A 27,183-nucleotide genomic window follows, 5' to 3' on the forward strand; every position below is an offset into this window, starting at 1 on the left:
TATCTTGTTGTTTTCTTGCACTCCACACCTCCTGTTTAATGTCTGCACATACCCAAACAAGCAACCATGCACAGTATTTATTCTGCGACATGCTCCCTATTTAATATTATTCTGTCATGATCATCTTTCCTTGTACTGCACAAGGAGTGTGAAATGTCGTTTGATTAAACAGCATGTAACAATTCACCACATTATTTCCTTGAGGAAACTTCTTGACCTTAATAGTTGGTGGTTGCTTGGTAGCAACAAGAAATTGTGATTACATTTATACCAAATTATAGTGAAGGGTCCATGTATCAATTTTGGCGTGGCTCTCAGCCACAGCAGCAGCACTGATTACCTGGCACCTGTGCAAAAGGCCACAACCAGCTTTTGTAGGAGCATCTTAACACACTAATATCATCCATCTCATCTGCAAGCAACTTGATTGTGCATGTGTGATTTCAGGTGAAGCATCCATAAGAAGTGCATACACTGGCAGTTTCTACTTGTCAGCAATAACAAGCAGCATTACCTAACAATATCAAGTAGTTGCCTCAAGGAAATTTTGTAGGACGTGTGATCCAATGGTGGACACAAGAGCCATATATTAAGCTGTTGTAATTATTAAACCATGAGTCCAGGTATCTAAAGTTCTTGAAATGGGTCACTCATTGCACACTCCTGTGGGAAACATCACCACCTCTGCCTTCTCAGTAATGATTTGAAGACGTTTTGCTTGCATTATAGACTAGGTCATTTGCCGTGTCCACCAGTTCAACTTCTAATTGTTCTTGGGCTGGGATGTCATCTGCATATGCAAACATTGTTTCTTCTTGTGTATAAGGTGAATTATATATTTCCATTCTTTTGGAATTGTATAAAAAGATTACTCAGGTCTGTGCAATCTTTGTTGTTCAACCTTCAGCATCCCTCTCTGGACATACTGCATCCTCACCTGGGACCTTTCAAATTTTTGGCTTTCCAACAGCTACCCTCACATACTCTTGTGACTTCAACCTCATACTTCAACTTATTTCCATGTTCCTAATATGGGAAACTTTTTTGTGGATGTATGCAGCATTTCCTCAATATATTCACACCATGTGCCTGATTTTTCTCCATGTGTGAGAAATACTGTAAATATTGACAGTTTATAATAATTAATGACTTACTCATTTATCAGCCCTGTGTTTTGAAACATTCTGTCATTCTTCTCATTTGTTGTCTGTACTTCAATTCCACTTGTCAGTGCATAAAATTCTAGCGGTATGTCTTTTTTTTATTTTTTAATGCTTCAATTCTACTCTCCAGTTGACCATCTTAAAGTTCCATTGCTTACCTTCTAGCTTTCATGTCTTCTTCACATTACTCATTGAACCATTTTTTCATGGGTTTCATCTTTTATTCAGTTATCACTATTGTGGTTGTCCATATTTCTACCAATTTGCCATTTATGTTCCTTTTCCCTTTCTCTTTCCCTTTTGTAAGGAATTCAAACCTATTTCTGACACTGACACAGAACTGCCAGCTCCCCTCTGGATCACACATTCTTTCTCGATTTAATCCTTTTATGACAAGAGTTTTTCACTCTTCCACAACACAACTACAGTTGCATATTCCGAAACCCAGGATATGCTTTGTCTCATCTGTTCATTTGAATGATTTAACATCAGTAATGTTGAGTGTGTGTGCAAGTTAGAATTGTATGTCAGGCCATAATTGGAAACCAGATCCCTTCCATTTGCGAGTTGTGCAGTATCAATTTTAGTATCAGTAGTGTACTCTTCCATAATGCCTTTTATAGTGGGGTGCATGTAAGAAGGTGGAAGCATGATGTGTTCTGCACAGAGAGGGACAGAGAACAGTTTGTGGAATTGCCAGATTGTGCGCTGTCTCTACCCCATGCCTCACAACCCAGCCGTTGCCTACACTGGCAACTGGTAATGCGGGGACGAAGCCTACACCCTGCTTGTCTCCGCCTAGCGCAATTTACAGTAACCCAGTACTAGTTCTATAATAATGCATGACATGACCAACAACTTTAATCATTGCACAGTTCAGTGCACCTTTAACCCATACAGACACAAACTCTGATTCATTTACTTTACGACGATTCCTTGTCCTAAAAACCAATGGCATTGTAGACATATAGTAAGATGTACCATGATCCCTGTTATACACCTAACATATCTGAAATGTACAATCTCCACTTTACCACCATGTACTAGAGCAACAGTAACCCAACCATTACCATGTGCACTAGCATCAGCATTAGTAAGTGTAAAATTCAGTACACATCCACAAAACATTAAGGACCATTCAGAATAACTTGCGCACCTACTCCGCTCTTCGTAGTAATACCTATATTATCAATAGCTTTATACACTGTAAGGCGCGAACGTCTTCTCCTCCTAAAATAATGTGGCATAACTGGTCTGTGTTGATGCTGCTGCACTTGCGGTTGCTCGATGACTGACGCCATTTTATCAGAAACGTCACTTATTTAGCTGCCAGTTATCAGCCTGCTTATCAACTTCCATCCTCAGATTTTTAGTGTGCATGAAGCTAAGTGATACTAGTAGTGTCACGCTAGAATGCCCAGTGGGCACACCAAACGTAAACTAACATCAAAATCAATGCTAAATGTTCTGCACACCCTGATGCACTTGCTACAGGCAGGTGGAGCAGAATGGCGCTATTGGCTGGCACACCATGTGGTACATTGTATCTTGCCATTGCATATAGCACCACCACCTGCATTCTTATGTGCACACCACTATAGCTTCGATGTTGGTTGGTTGTTGAGGTGTTTTCTTTTTGAGCAAAATGGAGTTAGTTGGAAGATTCTAGCTTGCTGTAAAACTGAGTAAGGCTTTTCTTCACTGTTTTGAGTCTGTAGATCCATTCCAAACTCAAAAACTTAATATTTCATTGCTTCAAAACCTGTGTGACATCCACCATGTATGACTTCACTCACAGTAGTAAGGGGAGGTGGGCTGCAGAGTGGTGCGACAGCTGTCGTCATAGGAAAGCTGGACAGGAGCAGTAATTATCCATAAAATTTCATGTGTGCAGCCACATAAATTCGACTTCTTCTTATAATATTTTGGCTGAATGCCATCCAGCCATCTTCAGAATGAGCCGAGGGGACTGATGCTCCAGTACTTGCTCCGTCCTTTTAAACCCGTGGACCGCACCATGGCGCATGCGGCCGCAGTTACACAAGGCGCCAGGGACGTTAATCGGTGGCAAAGAGGTATGGCATTCGCATGGAAATAGATCTATGGCTGCGCAGTTGATCCACACAGTGATATCGATGTATCACTGTGAGCAGCATCGATATGATGTCTTTGTGATTTTATTACAGAAATTGCCATCTCTATTAATTAAATTCATCGCCAACCAAATTTAAATTGCTTCCTTCATGACTGAGTCCCAGAAAAATGAAGTTGAGGGACTCAGTAGTGAAGAAATGTGCAATTCCATTGTCAACATTGATCCCCGTGGGTGGTATTCATATGTGATACCACATCTGCTCCCCCCCAACCTCCTCCTCCTCCTCCTCCTCCTCATCATCATCATCATCATCACACACTGCAGTACTCCAGAAGAGGATGTAAAAGCATAGTGTAAACATTTTCTTCAGTAGACCTGTCATCACACACTGCAGTACTCCAGAAGAGGATGTAAAAGCATAGTGTAAACATTTTCTTTAGTAGACTTGTGTGTTTAATACTGTAACAGCAATTTATCAGATTCCTTTTGGTACTCGTGTGGATGACTTCACACATTTCATTATTTGGAGTTAATTTGCCACTTTCTGTGCCAAATAGATATCTTGTCTGAATCATTCTGCAATTTGTTTTGATCATCTTATGATCTCCTAAGGCAGTAAATGACAGAATCATCTTCAAACTGTCTAAGAGGGCTGCTCAGATTGTCTCCTAAATTGTCTATGAAGATCAGGAATGGCAGAGAGCCTGTAAAACCTCCTTGGGGAACACCAGACATTAATTCTGTTTTCCTCGATGACTTTTCGTAGGTTACTATGAACTGTGACCTTTCTGACAGAAAATCACAAATCCAGTCTCTCAACTGAGACGCCCAGAGGCATGCAGTTTGATTAGGAGCTGCTTAAGAGGTATGATGTCAAAAGCCTTCTGGAAATCTAAAAATGTGGAATCAATTTGGCATCCCCTGTCAATAGCACTTTTTACTTTGTGAGAACAAAGAGGTAGTTGTGTTTCACAAGAACCATATTTTCTGAATCCATGTTGGCTGTTTCTCAATAAATTGTTTTCTTTGGAGATAACTCACGATGTTCAAGCACAGTACATGTTCCACAATCCTACTAGAATTTGACATTCACATCATGGATCTGTAATTCAGTGGATTAGTCCTATTTCCATTCTTGTGTACTGGTGTGACTCGTTCAACTTTCCAATCGTAAGGTATGGATTATTCAAAAGCCAATCAGTTGTATATGACTGCTAAGTATGGAGGTATTGTACCAACACAGTCTGAGAGGAACCTGACAGGTATGCAGTTAGGACCAAAGGCCCTGCCTTTATTAGCCAATTTAAGCTGCTTACTCATGTTGGCAGTTATTCTTGGATCAAATTCTAAAATATTTACTTTGTCTTCCTTGGAATTTCAGAAAACTCTGAATCTCTGCATTAGTGGGACTCTCATCAGTAATATCACCATTGTTATCGTGCAGTGAAGGTATCGATCATGTCTTTCCACCAGTGTACTTTACATAATTCTTTGAAGTGAAAACACATCTGGTTTATGCTGACGTATTGAGATTGGAAGGTGTGGAGACTGTCTCTTAGGAAGGCCTTGCACAAATTTTTATCTTTTTTTTTCAGATAGATGTATTTTTTGTTTATTGAACAACTTTAGGGAAAAAAAGCCAACTGGCATGTCAGCAGCACCAAATTTATGTGACAAAACTGCACCAATGCCCTGAGAAGAAGCACCCACAGCCATGGACTCAGTTTTGGCTGGATAAAAGGAACAAGGCATTGATCACTAAGCAAAGCATCTTTCAACTTCTCGAAAGCAGGCGGACACTCTTGTGACCAAACAAAAGGAACATCCTTTCTGTGCAAAAGATGCAAGGAAACCACGATTTGAGTGGAGTTAGGAATAAAACAGATGTAATATGTGAGCTTCCGTGACACAGACTATAATTCTTGCACATTGCATGGGGATAGAAGGTCACAGATAGCAAGCAAATGTGATTGCAATGGGTGAACACCCTAGCTATTAATGACATGTCCTAAGTACTCAAGTTCTGTCTGGAAAAAAAAAAAAAAAACACACACACACACATCTGTCTCTTCTACATTTAAGACCCAGTTGTGGGCAACAACTGAAACAGAGTGTGAAGATTGCTAATGTGTTCATTAGGAGGGCAACCTGAGATGACAATAAATAATTCAACCATAAAGGAACTTTTCCAGTCATCTGCTCCAAAAATGCTGAAGAATGGCAGGTGTGGAAGCACTGCCAAATGGCAGTCCCAGATGAGTGGCAATGACAAGACCTGTTGCAACTGCTCATCTGAAGATATTTGCAAGTAAGTGTTGCACAAATCAATTGTGGAAAAGTAATGACTGGCTCCCAATTTATCCACCAATTCATCCTGGTGTGTCAAGGGATAACTGTCAGTGACTGTTCGAGGATTCAGAGTTTATTTACAATCAGTGTGCAACAGGAGTCTGCTGGATGGCTTATTTAGAATAACAAGAGGGAACACCCATTGACTTTTGGTAATGGGTGCTACAACTCCACTTTCATGCAAAGCTGTAAGTTCCTGAACCACCGTTCTCGAAGAGCGTGAGGGGCATAATGAGCTCTAACAAAACATGGCAGTGCAGTGTTCTTCATTGTCACGTGGGCAACAAAATTATTGGCTTTGTCTAAACCCTCCGAAAACAAATCCTGAAATTCTGTACATAATTTAGCAACGCCCTCCCAAGGATCAAAAGAAGAAACAGAAACTACATTGTCCTGAATGCTTAACCCAAACAAATCAGAAGAGTCTGTCTTGGAAGGAAAGCAGTGCAAATGTCACTGCTAGTGTCAAATTTAAGAAAGTTGCAGGAAAGCTACAAGTGCCTAAGGCAGGAATGTCTTGGCAGTTATACACTACACGGTAAATGATAACAGCCAAGCAGTTGCAGGATAAAGATTTATTAAAATCCTTGACCACGGTTTCGGTATATCTAAATATACCTTCATCAGAAGTAAAATACACTAAAATCACATTCTGCAGTGGAGATACATAAAACAATTGTGCCAAAGGCACAGGGCTTTCACACCCTCTTCACGCTAGTTCAAAGGCGAAGTACTGATGCTAGGCTGTGTTTGCATCGATCCTCTGTCCATAATTATGTTTTGTAAATGGAGATGATGTTTTAACTACTGGCGACGCCTTTGGCGCAATTGTTTTATGTATCTCCACTGCAGGATGTGATTTTAGTGTATTTTACTTCTGTTGAAGGTATATTTAGATGTACCGAAACCATGGTCAAGGATTTTAATAAATCTTTATCCTGCAACTGTTTGGCTGTTATCATTTACCGTGAAGAATTTCAACAGTTGCTGTTTCAGCCATGTTTAAAATCTTGAGTTATACACTATCAGAGTATGACACTTTGTGCACAACTTAGGTTCGCCAAACAATTCATAAGTGCTACAGTGAGAAAAGTCACTGAAGCTCCAGTGTCATGTTGCAAGTGGGCTGAAAGTCCACCAATAATTAGAGACGTAAAAAGCTTGTTGTCTTTATGTAGCATTGCAGATGAATTGGGAGCCATTCCTGAATGGCTATGTCACTGTTGTTTCATACTAACGGCCCCATGGGGCATGGATAACACACTACACACTGTTTGTGACTTAGACTTGTGTGAAGGATTAGTGGAGTGGAGTGCCTTTTGCTTCTGTAAGCACACAGACTGTTCATGTCCCTGTTTGCCACAAAAGAAAGCAAATCACTTCACACAAGGAGCAAGATCATGTGCTGTGTAACTGCAAGGACATGACATCACACTTTGTGCCAGTCGCAGCACTTGTTTAATGAGTGCTGGGTCTGTGGCCGGCCGGGCTGCTGTTTGCAAACAGACTGCAAGGCCTGTTTGTTGCAGCTGTCTAGAGAATAAACAGGCTCTACTTCAAAACTGTCTACTGCGCTTTTGCAGGAATCTTTATAGTCAGTAACCTGCAGAACCTGTGCAAGGAAGGGTCTGAGCATTTAAGAATCTGTTCCCAAATTCGAGAGTCAGCTACATTATGCGTGATGGCATCTTGAAACATCACATCACTTTAGTATTTGACACAGTCGTATTTGATCCTACACTGTCTAGTAAGGCTTTGCAAGTCAGTTACCACTGACAGTATGTCTGTCCTTCTAGCTTATTCGACCTAAGGAATTCGTAAAGGGCAGCTGCCACTTGAACCCTGCCCTCACAATACTCTAAGCACCTGCAGTAGGGACTCATATAGTATTAGTCCTGGGCAGGACAGTGGGAAATAACTTGGTGCATAGCCTATAAATAGCCACTCCTGCAGTGGCCAAGTGATAAGAATATTAGTCAGTACTATGTATGTGATGTACTGTGGTGTGTCCATTGAACTGTGTAGTGTACTTTGTTTGGTCTTCCTTTACCTCATCAAACATATGAAATGGTGACATATATGCAGGTACTGCAGGCGGTGCTGCCGCTGTTGAGTCCGGCATCTTGTGTGAAGTCACCTGCACTGTCATGAAGCAATTCATCACTTCAAGCAGTGTGCCATTCATTGACTTTGAAACTGAATAGACTAAGTTAGATCAACTGCAGGTGGTGCAGTAGGCAATTGCGGCTTAGTAGCCATATTGATTAAGAAATGCACAAATACAAACAGCAAATATCAAATATAGCATAGAGGGAAAAAGGGGGCTGCAAAAGCAGCAAACTCAGAACCTAGAACATAAAGAACACAAGCAAGACAAACATTGAGGTCACAAAAGACAACAAATTGGGGGAAAAAACAAAAAGATGACAGAACAGAAGGAAGTCAGTTTGAAGAATTGACATAACAGAAAGGAGAGGTTGGTTACAGAGTGGTGTGGCAAACTGTCGTCATAGCAAAGCTGGACCAAAGGAGAAATGATTAGCGAACAAGTTAACATAGCAAACAGAAGATTTACTTAACTTGTATTTTTCCAAGTGTATGAAGAATCATTACAAAGAATACAGCAAAAAGTAGAATCCAACTATCAGTGTCAACAAGGATGAGGCTCGTTGAACTAATGATGAACAGTGGCATCAGAGCCGTGACTAGGTGGTGTCAGCGTAACGTCACATAGTGAAGAGACTCCAACTGTGAGTGGACTGCGTGGCTGCTGCTGGCCGTCCTACATTGTGTCAGCAGAGGGCACTCATAGTCCAGAGCCACTAGAGGTGTGGCTCAGTAGACATGCATTGTTGGGTGTGCTGGGTCCCTCACGAACATTATCAGCATCTGACAGAAACTTGTAATTCCATTGTCAACTTTGATGCCCACGTGGTGGTATCGATACATGATACTCCTTTATCCAGGCCCATTCTTATATGATTCTCACTCCCTACTGTTGTTCTATTCATTACACCCCTGTGAAGATGACCTTTTCTCTTAACCCTTACAGAAACATTTGTGAACAAATTTTGTGATAATTACTTTTTATTCCAACATGTGATGCCAGCCATTTTGTACAATATCTGGAGGTAACATACGTATGTTAAGATGTAATAATATGGTGTAGTCTCAGTGAAAAAGATACACTAATATGCTCTGTTGTAAGTGCTTTCCGATTCAGATAGCTATAACTGTTGGAGACAGAAACATTGTAGGCTATGGTAAATTAATAAATTGTTGCTAAGTTTTAACAAGTGCTGTAGACATACAAACACACTTGCTGACTTTTGTTGTGAATGAGCGCATTTTGCAAACTGTGTCAGTTTAATCAGTGTTTATTTGCTATTGTGTCATACAACTTTGTTATTATGTTGTCCTTAATTTATCATTATAAAACACACACACACACACACACACAAATTGCAGAAAAGTAGATGAATGATTTGACATGAAAATCATTGGCTTCTAAATTTATTTCATCCTTTGCAACAGTTGTTGAAACTCATGGACGAATAGGTCTCATAGATGCAGATACATTAGACTTCCTTAGATGGCCAGTGTTACCCCATCAGCAGACATTAGTTCTGTTGTATCATCTGTTAGAGAAGGCAAAGAAACCTTGTGTTAACGTGATAGTGCCAATGCTTGAATTGCCTTTGTAACAAGTAAATAAATCAAGCATATTTCCTGAAAGACAAAAATGTGCAACACCGACATAAATTTATAAATGCAGTAATCAGCGACTAACATTTAATTGCAGGCTTATCTGCAGCCCCTCCCTCCCCTTTTTTTGGGGGGGGGGGGGGGGTGACAGAGGTGTGAGGGAAGATAGCATACAATGCAACATTGGATTGCTTTTTTGGAAATTACATTTTAACAATGACTCAGTTCAGCTTCTGTATTGCTTTCTCTACTGAAAAACAATGTATGATCTCTCAAACTCAATCCTAGTAGAATTAAACAGGGACAGTCACCTTGTTGGCATATTCTGTGATCCTGACAAGATCTTTATTGGGTGTATCATAAACGCCTATTAGAGAAACTAAAACAGTATGGCATTAAAGGTTTTCCCTTCACATGAATGGAGTAATATCTTAAGAGTATAAAACCCTACATTTCATTAGCAAGTGGTTTATTCTCTATTGACTTCTGTCTAGAGATCTTTGGCCGACATTTATTCAGTGATTTTTCTTGACATTTCACCAGCATGAATGGTTGGCATTGTCGGGGTTCACCCTCCATTGCTGGAGATAAACTGGAGGAAGCCTGCGGATGGAGAGTATATGTGCACCAACATTCAAGGGCTTTTTGTTGCTCGTTACTGCTGTGGTTGTCTTCTTGCTACCTGCAGTGGTCATCCACTGCACTGCAGGAATCCAAGATCCATTTAGCTTGAAGCTTTCTTACTTCTTGTTGAAGCTATTACCATAGTTGTGAATTGCTATGACTTGTCTGGACAGTTAGTTAGCTCCGTGTTCCATTGATCGATAGCACGGAAAAACCGTTATGATGTGGAGCATATCAAATGTACAAGAAATGCGCGCAGGAAACAAGGTGGTGTTTTTTTTCCATTGTAGTCTTAACCTAAATATTTCTATTATCAACCCCATTCCCTTAAATGGCACAAAATGCATATATTATATCTCCAGATTTATTTACTCACATTCAAGAATTCATCTATGGTATAGAAGGAGTTGTCAAGGAGGTATGATTTCAATTTGTTTTTGAAACTATTACTGCTCTCTCTCAGACATTTTATTTCATCTGGTAATTTATCAAAAAGTTTTATAGCAGCACAGATAGGTTAAGTAAAGGATAGTGAGGGTCTTTATTTTTTCTGGTATTGTAATCATGAATGTTGCTGTTGATTTTAAATTGGTCCATGTTGTTGAGAAAAAATTTCATTACTGAGTAAATGTACTGTGAAGCAGTTGTAAGAATTCCTAACCTTTTAAACAGATGCCTACAAGATGTGCAACTATGAACCGCACACATTATTCTAACTACTTTCTTTTGAGCAGTAAATACCTTTTGCCTAAGTGTTGAGTTGCCCCAGAATATTAATCTGTACGACATCAGCGAGAGGAAGTATGCAAAGTATGTTAGCTTACTAATTTCTACATCCTCAAAATTGGCAATTATTGTGACTGCAAAAGTTGCTGAACCTAGTCACTTTAGGAGATCCAAAATATGACTTTTCCAATTAAGATTCTCATCTATATGTATACCCAAAAGCTTAGTATGCTCTACCCTGGCTACTTCTTTTGATGTGGTATGTTTATTGAAGGAATTATACTTTTTGCAGCAGAAAATTGGATGTGTTGTGTTTTTTCAAAGTTCAGAGCAAGCCCATTAGCAGAAAACCAATTAATAACTTTTCTAAAGACCTTATTTGTATCATTTTCTATCGGACTTTCTTTTACTGTTATGCTTGTATCATCAGGAAACAGTGTCAGTTCAGCATCTTGTTTCACATAAGAAGGGAGGTCATTCACATATATCAAGAACAGGAGGGGATCCATGATCAAACTTTGTGGAACAACTAATGTAATTTCACCCCAGTTCGATGAAGTGGCAAACTCCTTTGAATCACTTGAAGCATATAAAGAGACTTTTTGCTTCCTGTTCTGTAGATATGACTTAAACCACTCATATGCTGTTCCATTTATACCATAGAATTGTAATTTATCTAACATAATGTCATGGTTCACACAATCAAATGCTTTGGATAAGTCACAGAATATTCCTACTGGTGACGTTTTACTATTTAAAGGACAATTATGTAGACAGTGAAATTGTATATTGCTGTCTCAGTGGAACAGCATTTCTGAAATCTGAACTGTGATTTACTAAATATCCCATTACTGTTGAGATGGCTAACCTATCTTGAGTACATTACTTTCTCAAAGATTTTTGAAAATGCTGTAATCAAGGATACTGGGCAGTAATTATTGACATCTGTCGTTTCCCCCTTTTTGTAGAGGGGCCTGACAATGGCATATTTTAACCTGTCTGGAAAAATACCCTGAGCCAGTGATGCATTACATATGTGACTCAAAACATCAGCTGTAATTGCTCCACATTGTTTTAATAACTTATTAGAGATGTCATCTACTCCAACAGAACATTTATTTTTCAAAAATTTAATTATTTTCCTTATTTCACAAGAGGTTGTTAGATGAAACTTAATCTTACTAAAAATTATCAAAACTGGCTCTTCCATGTGCTGCCTGGCTTTTTCTTTCGTACTATTCTCACCAGTTTTTTCTCCTACACTTAAGAAGTGGTTGTTAAATACATTGGCTACTTGTGTACTGTTGGTTAAGATGGTTTCATTCTCTTTAACAGTAATACTACCTACCCCAGTGGTTACTTTTCCTGTCTCCCTTCTAACAACATTCCATATTGATTTGATTTTATTGCTGTAGTTGTTAATTTCTTCTCTAACATAAATATTTCTTGATTTCCTTAAAACTTTTCTCAGTATGTTACAATAATTTGTGTAGTGTAAAACTACTTCTGGATCTTTACTAGTTCTTGCTGTCTCATACAATATTCTTTTTCTTTCTGGAGACACTTTAATACCTGTAGTAATCCAAGGTTTCTTTGAAAAGTTTGTGGTGTTACATTTAGCAATTTTCTTTGGAAAACAATGTTCAAAAATGGATATAAATTTATCAAGAAATATGCTGCATTTATCGTTAGCATTTGACTTATTATATACATCTTCCCAGTTTACATTTCCTAAACTTTCTCTGAAGTGATCTATAGGTACCGGGTTGAGCTCCCTCACACTTTTACTTAATGGCTTCTGAAGTGTACACCCTGCTAGGTTTTGTGAGTTAATCAGTTGTGCGTCATTGTCAGATAATCCATTTGCCACAGGGATAGCATGTGTTTGTTCTACATCCTCTTGCTGTACAAATACATTATCTATTAGAGTACTACTGTCCTGAGCAATACGTGTAGGGAAATTGAGCGCTGATTCTAAGTTACTTGTTGTTAACAACACTTCTAGTTCACTTTTCGTATCAGAAGTGCTTAGAAAATTGACACTGAAATCATCACAGATTAATAACTTCTTCTTTTTGTCTGACAGACAGCATAATAGGGAGACAAACTTTTTTTATGAATAGCGCCCAATCTCCTAGTGGAGACCTGTGCACTGTTGCTAATATCAGCACAACATTATCTAGCTGAAGTTCACATGCACAAACCTCAAAGTGCTGATCAACACAAAATTTGCTTACTTCAACAGTTCTGTATTTATACCTTTGTTTTATGAAAATGGCAACTCCTCCTTTATCCATACTAGATCTACAAGTGTAAGCTGCTAAATTATACCCATTTATACTGACATTTTCCATCCCCACAATTATCTGGTGCTCAGACGGACAAAGTATATCAATCTCATTCTTATTTTTGAGATCATCTAAACACATTATCAGCTCATCTACTTTATTTTTTATTCCCCTGATATTTTGGTGAAGTAAGTTGATACCACCCTTAGCTTTATCCCTATTTGCTGTGCATGAAGTTTCTTTTCTTCTATTTTCCTTGGTTGTTGTCTGTCTGGAATTTGGCTTTAAGCTAAAAAACCTGTCTGTCTGGCAGGCATGATAGCTCTTCTTCACACTGAGAACCTCCGTGTCAGTGAATTTTATTATGTGGTTGGTCTCTCTCAGCACAAGCTCCTCCATGCGAATTTCTCCACGTGAACCAACTTGCAATATCATATATGTTCATTAATCCTGGTATTGATGGGTCATCCAGTCATTCTAACATAGACTTTACCACATGTACATGGTGTGTGGGACATTCCCAACATTGGTAGAGGATCTCACTCGTCCTTTGCCAATCTGAAACACTGTTTGACCTTCTTGGTCAGTTTGTAATTAGCTTTTATGCCATGTTTGTGCAATATATGGCTGATATGGGGATGTATGGTACTGAGGCTATACCTGACGTTTCATCTTCCAATGTGTCACTTCACCCTGTGTTAGGTTCATGACACTTCTTACGCAATTGATGGAGTATCCATTCCTCCTCATAACGCATTCCAGGTGTTGTATCTCCCATCTGAGATGCTGAGGCCTACATATTTGTCTTTTGGACATGCACACAATCTAAAATGTAAATTTAAACTTCATTTAACAGTTAATTGTAACATTTCAAATATAATAATAACAGTGTTAATTAAAACTGTCCTACTGTTTTTTATGACTGCAGTCCAATTGGTAAAAAGATATTGGTACCCAAAAACGTGCTTCTGTGCATTTCTGTTTGTTGAACACCATGTGTTATGTGACAAGTGCCAAACAAAATTAGAGCAGGGCTAATGTTTGTTGTTGTATCACTATGTAGTCCATGACAAAACATTTGCTCCTGTATTGCACGGTGACTAACAATGTAAATGTTTGTGATTCATGAAGTTTTCCAGGCACAATGAATATTCCATGAAGCTTTGGGTTTGCACCTTCCCATCTTCGGTGAGTGTTTTATACTGGAGATTGCTGATGCATGTTGCTAAGTTCATAACAGGTATTGGAATGGTGGCACATGCACATATATTACTACTGTATTCAATATGGCTGCCAGTGTCAAAGTGCAACATGTTTCTCTGCGGAAAAGAGTTAATTTTGCCGTTAAAAAGGAGGCTTACGCAAATTGTAAAGACGAAATTACGAAGTTAAATGAATGTGTGTCCAGCTTACAATTTATAGTAAGTGCTCTGAAAGTGGATATCTCAAATTGTCAGCTTGGAAAAAGTGAGCCGAGTACTCGACAAGTTCCGCAAAGTATCATGCCTGCTAGCGAAAAGTGGATTAAAGTCACTTACAAAAACAGTATGCAAAAACTGCAAAATCATGTAAATGGTGAAAGTAGCAGTGACACAATCTTTGTGCATGAGAACCTTTTTGAAGTGCTCTCAACTGTAGACTGTGATATCTCAACAAGCTACATTGAACCACATGGAAAGAGAAAGGACATCAGAAACAAAGTCAAGAACGACAGAGTCACTTTCAACCACAATCAACCCCCCAGGGGATCCACAACTCTTTTGTGGCTACGTGCGTAGCGAGCACGGGACCCCGAGCTAATGTGGCCTTCCTTCCTTTCCAGGCTGCATACCTTCCCTTTCCGCATCCTTCCCCATCCCCCATCTTCGCTCCCCCCCCCCCCCCTCACCTTGGCTCTTTCCTTCCCTTTCTCCCCCTCTGGGAGTATGGTTTGTGCCTACGTCCGGAGACGGACACTTGTACATGTACCGCATTCTTCGCCTTCCTTGCTTGTATGTCTTCATCCTTCCTTTGTCCTTCTCTTTTCCTTACCTCTTCTCTTTACCCTTTTCTCCGATGCGGCGTTTGAGACCTCTCTTCTTTCCTTTCACTTTCTCTTTCTTCCTCCCTGTGCGTGTCTGAAGGCCGACCCACGCACTTCCATGCGTAGCCGGTGACGGGGTAACGTGTAATTCGCCGCCCTGGGTAGACAGGTAGGACACGTACGTACCCCCTGGTAACGGCCAGGCCCAGGGAGGGGTGATTACCCGAGCTGATACCTTCCGAAAGTGCTGATTGGTCCCTCCGTCCGTTTGTCGGAAGGTGTGACCTGAGGTGTGAACAATCACCTAAGGCGGGAGTGCCCTCAGAGAGGGCCCCCACAAGGGAGGAGCGCGCCATCGGAGACTCTGGTAATCATGGGGGATTCTTCCGCAATGATTTCCTCACCTTCCACTATGTCTGCTCACAAATGTAAGTTCACTGAGTCTCAGCCACAGTCAGTTCTTCTATCGTTGCCACAGTTCCTTGTTGTTTCTCGGTCTGACGAAGGTCACGTCTTCTCCACGGTCAACCCTTTCATTACTCAGAAAGGTGTCGACGCAATTGCAGGTCCTGTAAAGTCTTGTTCCAGATTACGGAATGGCACCCTGTTGTTAGAAACAGTCAGTGCCCTCCAGGCACAAAAATTGCTGCGTACCTCACTACTACACACCTTCCCTGTCCGGGTGGAACCGCACCGTACTTTAAATTCCTTGCACGGAGTCGTTTATACACGCTCCCTCGATGGATTGTCTGACGAAGAAATTCAGCACTACCTGTCTGACCAGGGCATAACGGCTGTTCATAGGGTTATGAAAAGGGTTGACACGAACATCATTCCAACCCGCACTGTCTTCTTGACATTTGACAAAGTTCAACTCCCATCGAAAATCAAAGTAGGCTATGAGATAATTTCCATTCGCCCTTACGTCCCAAACCCTACACATTGCTATCGGTGTCAGCGGTTCAATCACACCAGCCAGTCCTGTTCCAATCCGGCCAAATGTGTTACGTGTGGCAAGGATGCCCATGAGGGTGCTTGTCCACCTCCATCCCCTTGCTGCATCAACTGTATGGGTGACCACGCTGCTTCCTCTCGAGATTGCCCCATTTTTCAAGACGAAAAGCTCATTCAGGAAATCAGAGTCAAGGAAAAGGTGTCGACCTTTGCTGCTCGAAAATTATTCGCCAGTCGACAGCCTACCGTGCCTCAGAAAGGAAAATACAGCACTGTCCTTGCTTCTCCTTGGCCAACAAAGGAGGCGGCCACGCAGACTTGCGACCTCACCTTTAGTGCCACGGTCGTCAGATCGGCCAGCGCAAATATCGCCCGTTCAATCTCACCACTTTCGCCTGCCCACTCTCTGGCTCACCCTTCGTCGAGTTCTGCTAAATCTCGAGCCCAAAAGTCAGACACCAAGACTTCGAAAAAAGAGCATACTCGTGAAGAGTTTTTACGTACGGCAACTTCCCAACCATCGGTTACTCCTTCCTCTAAACATCATACTTCCAAGAAGGCTACAAAGAAACCCAGTTCCTCTCCTTCTCCGCCAAGGCGTGTCCCATCTACAGCACCACCTGGCGGAAATCGCCCTCGGCCGTCTTCTGTGTCGCTGAGGCGCACTGCTGGCGGCCGATCAACCGGCCGATCGCTGGTGGCAGGAGCTGCTCCTGACCAACCTATGGATCAGGATTTTCTGCCTTCGGCTGAGTGCCATTCCATGCTGTCGGTCGCAAGCTCAGAGCAGTCGTTGAGTTGACAGTGACCTTGGTCACATTCCTCCATTTTCTGTTCACCCTATGTCCATTATCAACTGCAATATCCGCGGTATTCGAGCCAATCGGGATGAATTGTTGATCCTCTTACGATCCTACTCGCCGGTCATCTTCTGTCTTCAGGAAACAAAGCTGCGTCCCCATGACCGCTTTGTTCTCCCTCATTTTCAGTCCGTCCGATATGATCTCCCCTCTGTTGAAGGCACTCCAGCACATGGAGGACTCATGATTCTTCTCCATGAAACTCTCCATTATCACCCAATCCATTTAAACATTTCCTTCCAAGCTGTCGCCGTCCGTCTTTCCCTTTCCGGATACACGTTCTCTCTTTGTACTGTATACATTCCATCGTCCACACCAATGGCACGAGCTGATCTCCTTCATCTTCTTGGTCAGCTTCCACCCCCATATTTGCTTGTTGGGGACTTCAATGCCCACCATCCGCTTTGGGGATCTCCACATCCTTGTCCACGTGGCTCACTATTGCTAGACGTCTTCCACCAAGCAGATCTAGTTTGCCTCAACACTGGGGTCCCTACATTTTTGTCTGCCTCCACGACAAATTTATCTCATTTGGACCTTGTGGTCGGTACTGTTCCGCTAGCTCGCCGCTTCGAATGGTTCGCCCTTGATGATACACACTCGAGTGACCACTTTCCATGTGTCCTTAGACTGCAGCCTCAACTGCCCTACATGCGCCCGCGACGCTGGAAGTTTGCCCAAGCCGATTGGACACTTTTTTCGTCTCTAGCGACATTCGATGACCGTCACTTTCCCAGCGTCGACGATGAGGTCACATATATTACCGATGTTATTCTTACAGCTGCGGAACATTCAATACCACGCACCTCCGAATTGCCCCGGCGCCCCCCAGTTCCTTGGTGGAACGAGGCATGCCGTGATGCAATACGTGAGCGGCGACGTGCTCTCCGCGTTTTCCGCCACCATCCTACTTTCGCCAACTGTATCCGCTATAAGCAGTTCCGAGCGCGATGCCATCGTGTCATCCGCGATAGCAAGAATGCAAGCTGGAAATTCTTTATTAGCTCATTTAACACCTTTACTCCCTCCTCGGAAGTTTGGAGTCGGCTTCGACGGTTCTCAGGCGCATCTAGTTTCTCCCCGGTCTCTGGGCTCACTGTCGTGCATGACACATTAGTGGACCCCGTCGCAATTTCTAACTCGTTGGGTCAGCACTTTGCTGAGATTTCGAGCTCTTCAAATTACCCACCAGCGTTTCTCCTGAAGAAACGTGCAGCGGAAGTGCGACCTCTTGCTTTCTCCTCTCAAAATCGCGAAAGCTACAATACTGTTTTCTCCTTGCGGGAACTCCAACATGCACTCTCTTCTTCTCGCTCCTCCGCCCCAGGACCGGATGGTATCCACGTCCAAATGTTGCTGCATTTATCTACCCATAGTCTGCGTTACCTCCTTCGCCTTTATAATCGAATTTGGACCGACAGTACTTTTCCCAGACGATGGCGGGAAGCTATCGTCATTCCTGTTCCGAAACCTGGAAAGGACAAACATCTCCCCTCTAGCTATCGCCCCATTTCTCGCACGAGTAGTGTCTGTAAGGTTCTGGAGCGTATGGTGAATTACCGTTTAGCGTGGTGGCTGGAATCCCGCAGTCTTTTAACACCTGCCCAATGCGGATTCCGAAAGCATCATTCTGCAGTTGACCATCTTATTGCTCTCTCCACTTATATCATGAACAATTTTCTCCGGAAACGCCAAACAGTAGCAATATTTTTTGATCTGGAGAGAGCATACGATACCTGTTGGAGGACAGGCATCCTCCGCACACTGTTCTCTTGGGGCTTTCGAGGTCGGCTGCCCCTTTTTCTTCGCGAATTTATGGCAGAGCGCACATTTAGGGTGCGGGTGAACACTACTCTCTCCCGTACTTTCTCCCAAGAAAACAGGGTACCCCAGGGCTCCGTGTTGAGTGTTGTACTGTTTGTCATTGCCATCAATCCAATTATGGATTGTCTCCTTCCTGATGTCTCGGGCTCCCTCTTTGTGGATGATTTTGCGATCTACTACAGCTCTCAACGGACCAGCCTTCTTGAACGACGTCTTCAAGAATGTCTCGATCGCCTCCACTCTTGGAGCATCAAAACCGGCTTCCGTTTTTCTCCCAGTAAGACCGTTTGTGTTAATTTTTGGCGACGTAAGGAGTTTCTTCCGCCCTCCTTACATCTAGATCCTGTCAACCTTCCGTTTTCAGACGTCGCTAAATTCTTGGGTCTTATGTCTGACAGAAAACTGTGCTGGTCCTCCCACGTTTCCTCTCTTTCGGCTCGCTGTCTGCGATCCCTCAACACCCTCCGTGTCCTGAATGGTACCTGCTGGGGAGCGGACCGAGTGGTCCTTCTCCGCCTCTATCGCGCCTTAGTGCGCTCGAAATTGGACTATGGAAGCATAGTCTACTCCTCTGCTCGGCCGTCTATTCTTCGGCGTCTCGACTCTATCCACCACCGTGGATTGCGTTTAGTGTCTGGAGCTTTTTACACCAGCCCTGTGGAAAGCCTTTATGCTGAGACTGCTGAACCTCCGCTGTCCAATCGGCGAGCAGTCCTTCTGAGTCGTTATGCTAGCCATCTGTCTTCCATGCCTGCTAATCCAGCCCATGACATTTTTTTCAATGCCTCCTTTGATGTAGGGTATGCAGGCCACCCCTCCTCCCTACTACCACCGGGAGTCCGCTTCCGTCAACTGCTCCATTCTCTTTCCTTCTGCTTTCCTAAAACCTTCTTGACAACTTGGGGTACAGCACCGCCTTGGCTCCGTCCCCGGATCTGCCTGCTCCGTGACCTTTGTCGATTTCCCAAGGATGGTACCCCTTCACTTGTTTATCGTCGGGCATTTGCTGCTCTATGTGCACAAATGACGGACGCCACATTTATTTACACCGACGGCTCGAAAACATCGTTAGGTGTAGGGAGTGCCTATATTGTTGGCGACACCCCAAATCACTTTCGGCTTCCCGACCAGTGTTCGGTTTATACTGCGGAGCTTTACGCTGTTCTCCAGGCTGTCCACTACATCCGCCGCCATCAGCAGATACAGTACGTTATCTGCTCAGATTCTCTCAGCTCTCTCATCAGTCTCCAAGCTCTTTATCCTGTGCACCCTCTGGTCCACCGGATTCAGGACTGTCTGCGCTTGCTCCACCTGGGGGGCGCCTCGGTGGCATTCCTCTGGCTCCCGGGACACGTTGATATCTGTGGAAATGAGGCGGCCGATATTGCAGCCAAGGCTGCAGTCTCTCTTCCTCGGCCAGCTATTCAATCGATTCCATTCGCCGATCTACGGAGCGTTCTATATCGACGTGTTGTTCATTTATGGCACACGGATTGGTCGACACTTACCCATAATAAATTGCGGGACATGAAAGCTCTTCCTTGTGCTTCGACCTCTTCCTCCCGAACGCGTCGTCGGGAGGAGGTAATTTTAACTAGACTCCGGATAGGGCACTGTCTTTTTAGCCATCGACATCTTTTAAGCGGCGATCCTCCCCCACTCTGTCCCCACTGCTCTCAGCTGTGGACGGTAAGACACCTTTTAATTGAGTGCCCCTATTTTAATCCGTTACGCTCCCATCTACAGCTTTCGCTTGATATATCGTTGATTTTAGCAGATGACACGCGCTCAGCCGACCGCATTCTCAAGTTTATTAGTGCCAGTGAAATGACGTCAGTCATTTGAAGCTTTTTTTGGGGACAACCAACCCCTTTCTGTAGTGGATTTTTAAGCCTTCCTTCTGCTTGTAGTTTCTCCAATTTTATGACTTTCGTTCCCATTGCTGCTGGTTTTCAATTTCGGCTTTTTACTGTTTCCTAAGTCACGGACCGGGCGCTAATGACAATAGAAGTTTTACGCCCAAAAAAAAAAAATCAAGTGTCCCTCAAGTTGGATTATCGACTAATATGAACAAAAAGACAAAACAAACAGTGCCACCATGCAACATCCAAGTACCAGTAGGCCTAAAAACAGTTATCATCAACCAGCAAAAAAGTGTAAAATAAACCTATTTGCAGATAGTCAAGGACGGAACATAGCAGCTGAGTTTCAGTCTAGAAGCAGCTACAAAATAACTAGCATAGTGGAACCAGGTGCAAAATTTCAGGCAGTGACTTCCATGAACCATGACATTAAAACAGCAACAACAAATAATGACTGTTTCATGTTCTTAGTGGGGAAAAAATGACGTAGCAAAAAGTGAAATGAAAGAGCTAGTGATCTCTCTTAAAAGAAGGCTACATGAGCTGAGAAGTTCAAACGTAATCGTCTTCTCTGTTCCACATCGACATGACTTGCCAGTCTGGTCGTGTTTTAAGAAAGAAGAGCAAAGCGCAAATAATCAAATCCTAAATGTATGCACGAGATTGAAAAATGTTGCACTTGTGGACATGAGATGTGTAGGAAGAAGATTCCACACGTCCCGTGGGTTACATCTCAACAGACTAGGGAAGGACTTAGTTATAAAATGAATCCAAGAAATAGTGACCAGCAAATTGAATGTGCAGTGTTGTGCTACAGAGACCATCCCCCTCAAATACAAAAATAATGAATACTTGGGAGAATCAACCATGAAATGCCAGGTTAGTAAAACAATACATTGACAGGACAAGAGCGATGTTTTTTTAAGACAATAAAACCTTCCGCCAGCGCAGCACCGGATGCAAGTGTATGTGTTTCATATGTGCCCCAAGCAGACATCAGTCCACATGAGAATGATTTATCACTTTTGCATTATAATGTACAGGGTTTAGGATACAAAATAGATGCTTTTGAATCATTTATCACAGGTCTATCTCCACATGTAGTAATAGTTATAGAACACCAGAAAATAGTGAACGACATTCATTATTGCAAATTAGAAGGCTACAACCTAGCTACGTTCTACTGCAGAACACACAGTAAAGATGATGATGTTGCGATCTACTAAAGAAAATGTAAGTTCATAACTATCACGGAAAAAGTGCTATGGGGGGGGAACAATTTCTGTGTTGACAAAGATTTTGAAATTGCAATTCTTAAAATCACATTTTGCCCTGTTCCTGTCTGTCATAGGTGTATATAGATCCCCCTGTGTAAACTTTGATGTTTTTCTGGAAGTACTTGATGGAGTTTTAAGTAAATTAATGTCAGGCTGTAGAAGTGTAAATCTTGTCGTACAGGGAGATCTGAACATCAGCACTTTATATGATGGTCAGGAAAGCAAATGTTTCACAGATTGTATCCTGTCTTATGGGGGCTAAAGATCTTCTTAGACCAGTACTCACCAGACTAGCTAACACACATAGTAGTTCAATTGATCATGTTATCACAAATTATAACCTCATCACCTCAACAGATATAATAAATGGTCACTTCTCAGATTGTTTAGGCCAGGCACTCATGCTAAAATGTAATAACAAATTCAAACCAAGAAAAATGTATGAGCACAGGCTAATATTATCTGCAAACAACGTTGCTACATTAAGACACATTTTAAGCCAGGAATCATGGGAATCAGTTATGACTACCATTGGGATCAACAATAAATGCAACATGTTCACAGAAATTATGACTGAGCAATTAAATAGAGCCATGCCAGTAAAAAAATAAATTGAGTATCCAGAAAAATCATCCTTCAAAATCAAAACCTGTGCCATTAGACTTTAAAACAAAAAAAGATCTGAAAGAAAAAATGGAAAACATGTATATTTTACACAAGCTGACTAACTCAGAGTTACATAAAGATCTCTACAAGCAGTACAGATGTAAGTACCACAAAGAAGTCATGAGATTAATAGCAGAAAGAATCAGCCAACAGATACAAGGTTCAGATAACGTTTCAAAGATTTGCTGGTCAGTTGTAAATAAAATCAGAAACAATGAGACAGAAACTAAAATTAATAATGTATAATTAACTGTGAATAATGAAGATATCTCTGATCCTCTTCTAGTCAGCAATATTTTTATAATTACTTCATAGATACTGTGAAGATGATGTTTCTATGAAACAGGATATACAGCACTCATTTGAGACTTGTAACAAACAGAACTGCAGTACACTACCCACAGTAAGCACATGTGACATTCTGCAGCTCACTGATAACCTCGGAAACAAAAAAATCTGCAGTATTTGATGAAATTTCTCCATATCTGCTGAAGAAATGTAAACATGAACTAATGAAATCACTAGTTCATCTAATAAACTGTGTTCTCGAAGACGGTGTGTTCCCTGACAAGTTGAAACTATCTGTAGTGAAACTAATACACAAAAAGGGGTAAATAAAGCATGTACAGAACTACAGACCCATTGCCCTAATCTCAACTTTCAGCAGACTTATAGAGAAAATAATGTATTTTTAACAACTCTTGGAACATACAACGATGCTAACATATTAAGTGATTTCCAGCATGGCTTCGGAAGAGGTCAAAGCACCATGTCAGCAGCAGTACTATTTGTCCATAATGTACTTGAAAAAAAAAAAAAAAAAAAAAAAAATGAAAAATCCCAAACAGCAGGAGTATTCCTGAAACTCTCAAGGGCTTTTGATAGAGTACATCGTGATGTGCTCTTATCAAAAACTGCAAAGAGTGATGCCACTGGAAAACTCGTGCAATTAGTAGAAAAATATTTAAAGGGTAGACAACAGTGCACAGAGATTATGTACTCTAATGGAGAAATATTGGAGAGGAGAAGGTCAAGTATGAGAAATATACATTTTGGTGTTCCTCAGGGCTCTATTATGGGTCCAATCCCATTCATATGCTATGTAAATGATTTCCCAAGCTCTCTTGACAATAAGCAGTTGATCACTATGTATGCAGATGATACATCTGGTGTCTGCTATGCAGACAATGATCCCAGCCTATTTGAAGAGATACATAACTTTATTGAAAGGGCAAGAGCTCACTTTGAAAGAAAGAACCGAAAAGTAAACATAGAAAAAACTAATATTACTCATTTCAAACCAAGTGGTCCCAATAGACAAAGTACCGTGATTGATGAAATTCTACCAAAAACCTGTACAGATCGTAAATTCTTGGGTTTATACAACTATGATCGACTTTCATGGAAGCAGCAAGCTGATTAAGTCTGTTTAAAAAAAAAAAAAAATAAAATAAAATAAAAAAAAAACAGTCTATATGTATTAAGAATATTATCACCATATCTTAATTCTGAAACCCTAAGGACTGTATATTATGGATTAGTGCATCCTTTCTTGTCTTATGGAATAGTACTGTGGGGTGGGACATGCCAAACTAATAGGAAAAGAGTTTTCATACTGCAGAAGTGAGCCTTGAAGATCATAGCAAAAGTAAAACCAGGAACTTCTTGCAAACCACTATTCATTAGACGCAATACTCTCACGGTTTATGCCATGTATATACTAGAAACTATAATGCTAGTGAAAGAAGACACTAAGATCACAAAAAGAAACATGGATATCCACAACCCTGAAACAAGGAATAGAAAAGGTTTTCATATGGTTAACAGAAGATTAACATTAACAGCGAAAAGCACCTATGTCAAAGGAGCTGTTTTTAATAACTTGTTACCAAATGAAGTTAAGATAGTGACAGGAGATACTTTTAAAAAGCGAGTCAAGCAATGGCTTATCCAAAAATGCCCTTATAACTTGAATTTATCATGAATTAACATGTAATAAGAAATAGTGTAAACAAAAAAATTTTAATTGTAAAAACTTTATTCTAAGTTGAAAATGGACATGCATGTAAAATTACATGTTATGAGCAATAAATTGAATTGAATTGAACTGGATGAATTCCCTCTGTCACATTTAACACACTCTTTAAATATTACTCCGTCTGTGGTGCACAGAGACATGCATAGTAGTGATAGTGCATATAAGCCCACATTTGGAGTACAGGCTTGAAAAGCTGAAATTCAGATGTCAAATTAATGTAATTAATTGTCACTAGACCTGCCATTAGGTAAAATGGGCATATATTAAGAAAGAATGACAGACTGATAAAAACAGTTTGAGAAGGTTATGTAGAAGGGAAAAGGAAGTGGTGAAGGAAGAGATTTCAGGTACTGGATGACGTGATGGACAGCACAACGTACAGCAGCCTTAAGAAGGAAGCAATGGATCCCAGAAAATGGAGAGGCAAAGGACATGCAGAAAACTGATGATGATGATGGTGATCCACATATACCACTGAATGTACTTGCAAAACATTATCATTGTCTGACACATAATTCAGGAGATATATGTCGTAGACATTTAGTTGCATGTAAAACTAGCGTCTGCTAAGAATGGCATCCAGTAAAATTGCAGCATCAGATGTGTGTTTTGATTCACTATTTCTTTAAAACTAGTTTTATTCACAACACTCTTTGCAGACAGTATCTACATATATCACTGAATGTTCCTGCAAACTTATATTTTTTGATGACACATAGTTCAGGAGATAAGACGTCATAAACATTGAGATGTGCAAAATACTGGCTGTTGCGTAAAATGGGCCACAAAGTACCCAGACTACATTCACACAATGTTTTATAATGAGAGCACCAGCAGCTTCCAAAAAACTTTGCACATAATTTCAAACCTTTTTTAAACTTTTACCCACTTAATGTCAAATAATTAATGTATTAACTCATTTGTAAGGTAATCAGATGTTTGAACCTGTTTTATAGATGGGAGTTTGATTCTTTAAAGCATCAGGGATGTACTAGTTGATATTATAAGTTCATGTTTCAGTCTGAGAGTTTTGAAATCCATTTTCTTGTATAAATAACACAAAAAAATTATTTATTGTTTTACTGTGCCTGGATGGTGTAGTTGTCAGTGTGTCTCACTAGTAAGCAGGCAATCTGGTTTCGAATCCTGATCAGGCACAAATTTTCAGCTTGCCTCATTGTTATCAGTCAGTGTCCATTGGCAGCTAATATCTTTAATTCCTTTGTGTCTTCATTCATAGTGACTGCAAGTTCAAAATGGTGTTCTTTTGGATATGTCTGACAGAACAGACACCACATATAATATATATTTTTATTTATATAATAATTATCTCATAGTGATATAGGAATTGTCATAGTAATACAATAAAAATCGATAGCTCAAAATATAAGAGATACATAGAATACACAAGTGTGCTCTATAATGGTAGGACAGATGGTTAACCATGATATTCATGAAGGAACCATCCTGGAATTTGCCTGAAGTGATTTACGAAAGCCACAGAAAACCCAGATCAAGATGGCTGGACAGACCATACCCACCTCTCGAATATTAGGTTGGTTTCTTAAGAGCAGCACTGCCTTATTTGGTTGGTCCCTATTATATGCTCTTCATCACCGCACACACACAAAGGCCACTGATGATTTGTGGACTATGAAGGTGCTGCTGTGCTCCTTACACTAACTCCAGTCTGTTCAGAAAACTGACTCCAGGGCCACCAATTCATCTGTGCTCCATGGTAGTTTAGTTCCATCTACTGTGATCAAAACAGTGATGACTCTGTGGGCTGCATGAAATGGTCTCTCTCTCTCTCTCTCTCTCTCTCTCTCTCTCTCTCTCTCTCGTGGAATGGAATGTGTGATTCATAGAAAGAACTGAAATTTTTGTAGGAGTCATTGCTTAAGTCCTAATTGAAGATAGTGTTGGTTATCTTCAGTTAATGAGTTGAAAATTTATCTCCTAAAATCTATGAGGAGATGACAGGGAGGCTATATTGTATATGGTGAGGTTTTAGTAATCAGTGTTACTCAGAATTATATGCCTAGACTTCATAATTGCTTTTCTTTTGCCTAACCACCACTAAATATTTTATCTTGAAGCTGTATGTCTTATAAATAATTACTCAACACAGTGATTTTCTTTAGCCCGAGTATTTGTGCACCATTAACAATCTTAAAAAGACCACTGCAAGATGTAAACGAAACATTAGCTGTGTATACCTTCACTGCGGTTGCACACTAAATATGTATGAAGAATAATATTGATGAAGCAGATACATTTTTAAGCATATTTTATGTTTAGAAGTGCGTGTAGCATGCTAGACTGGATATCCTGTGGCCTTAATGATATTGATTTCAGTCATGGGCAAGGCTGCTTCATAAGGAGAGACCTCATTGAAGGTGAAGGTTATTTATGGGTAGAAACACAAACGAATGTATTTGCAACAGTGAAGCTGAAGGCTGAATAATTACAAAATACCCAAAGATAATGTTACATTCACGAAGTTCGGTGCATCAGCTTATGTTATCCCACGTAAAGTACCACAGAAATATCGGGTGATCATGCCTCATAACATTATTAACTGAAAATATTGTGTGTAAATAAATTGAAAGACCTAAAATTGTTTGATCACATCTCTCCTAGTCAAGCACCAAAATCGACCATAACCATGAAATATCTGGGTATTAATCTGGAGTGATGTAAGGTTGAACAAACACCTACAGCTAGCT

At 40.9% G+C, this 27,183-nt stretch overlaps 1 protein-coding gene across 5 annotated transcripts in view; it reads left to right on the plus strand.

Annotated features, from left to right (window-relative positions):
• LOC124612531 (zinc finger protein 726-like) overlaps positions 1-27,183 on the plus strand; it is a 124,260-nt gene that overhangs the window by 72,751 nt on the left and 24,326 nt on the right. The gene's annotated exons all lie outside the window — the stretch shown is intronic.

The sequence above is a fragment of the Schistocerca americana genome, chromosome 4 (genome assembly GCF_021461395.2).
Source record: "Schistocerca americana isolate TAMUIC-IGC-003095 chromosome 4, iqSchAmer2.1, whole genome shotgun sequence".
NCBI classification, from domain to species: domain Eukaryota; kingdom Metazoa; phylum Arthropoda; class Insecta; order Orthoptera; family Acrididae; genus Schistocerca; species Schistocerca americana.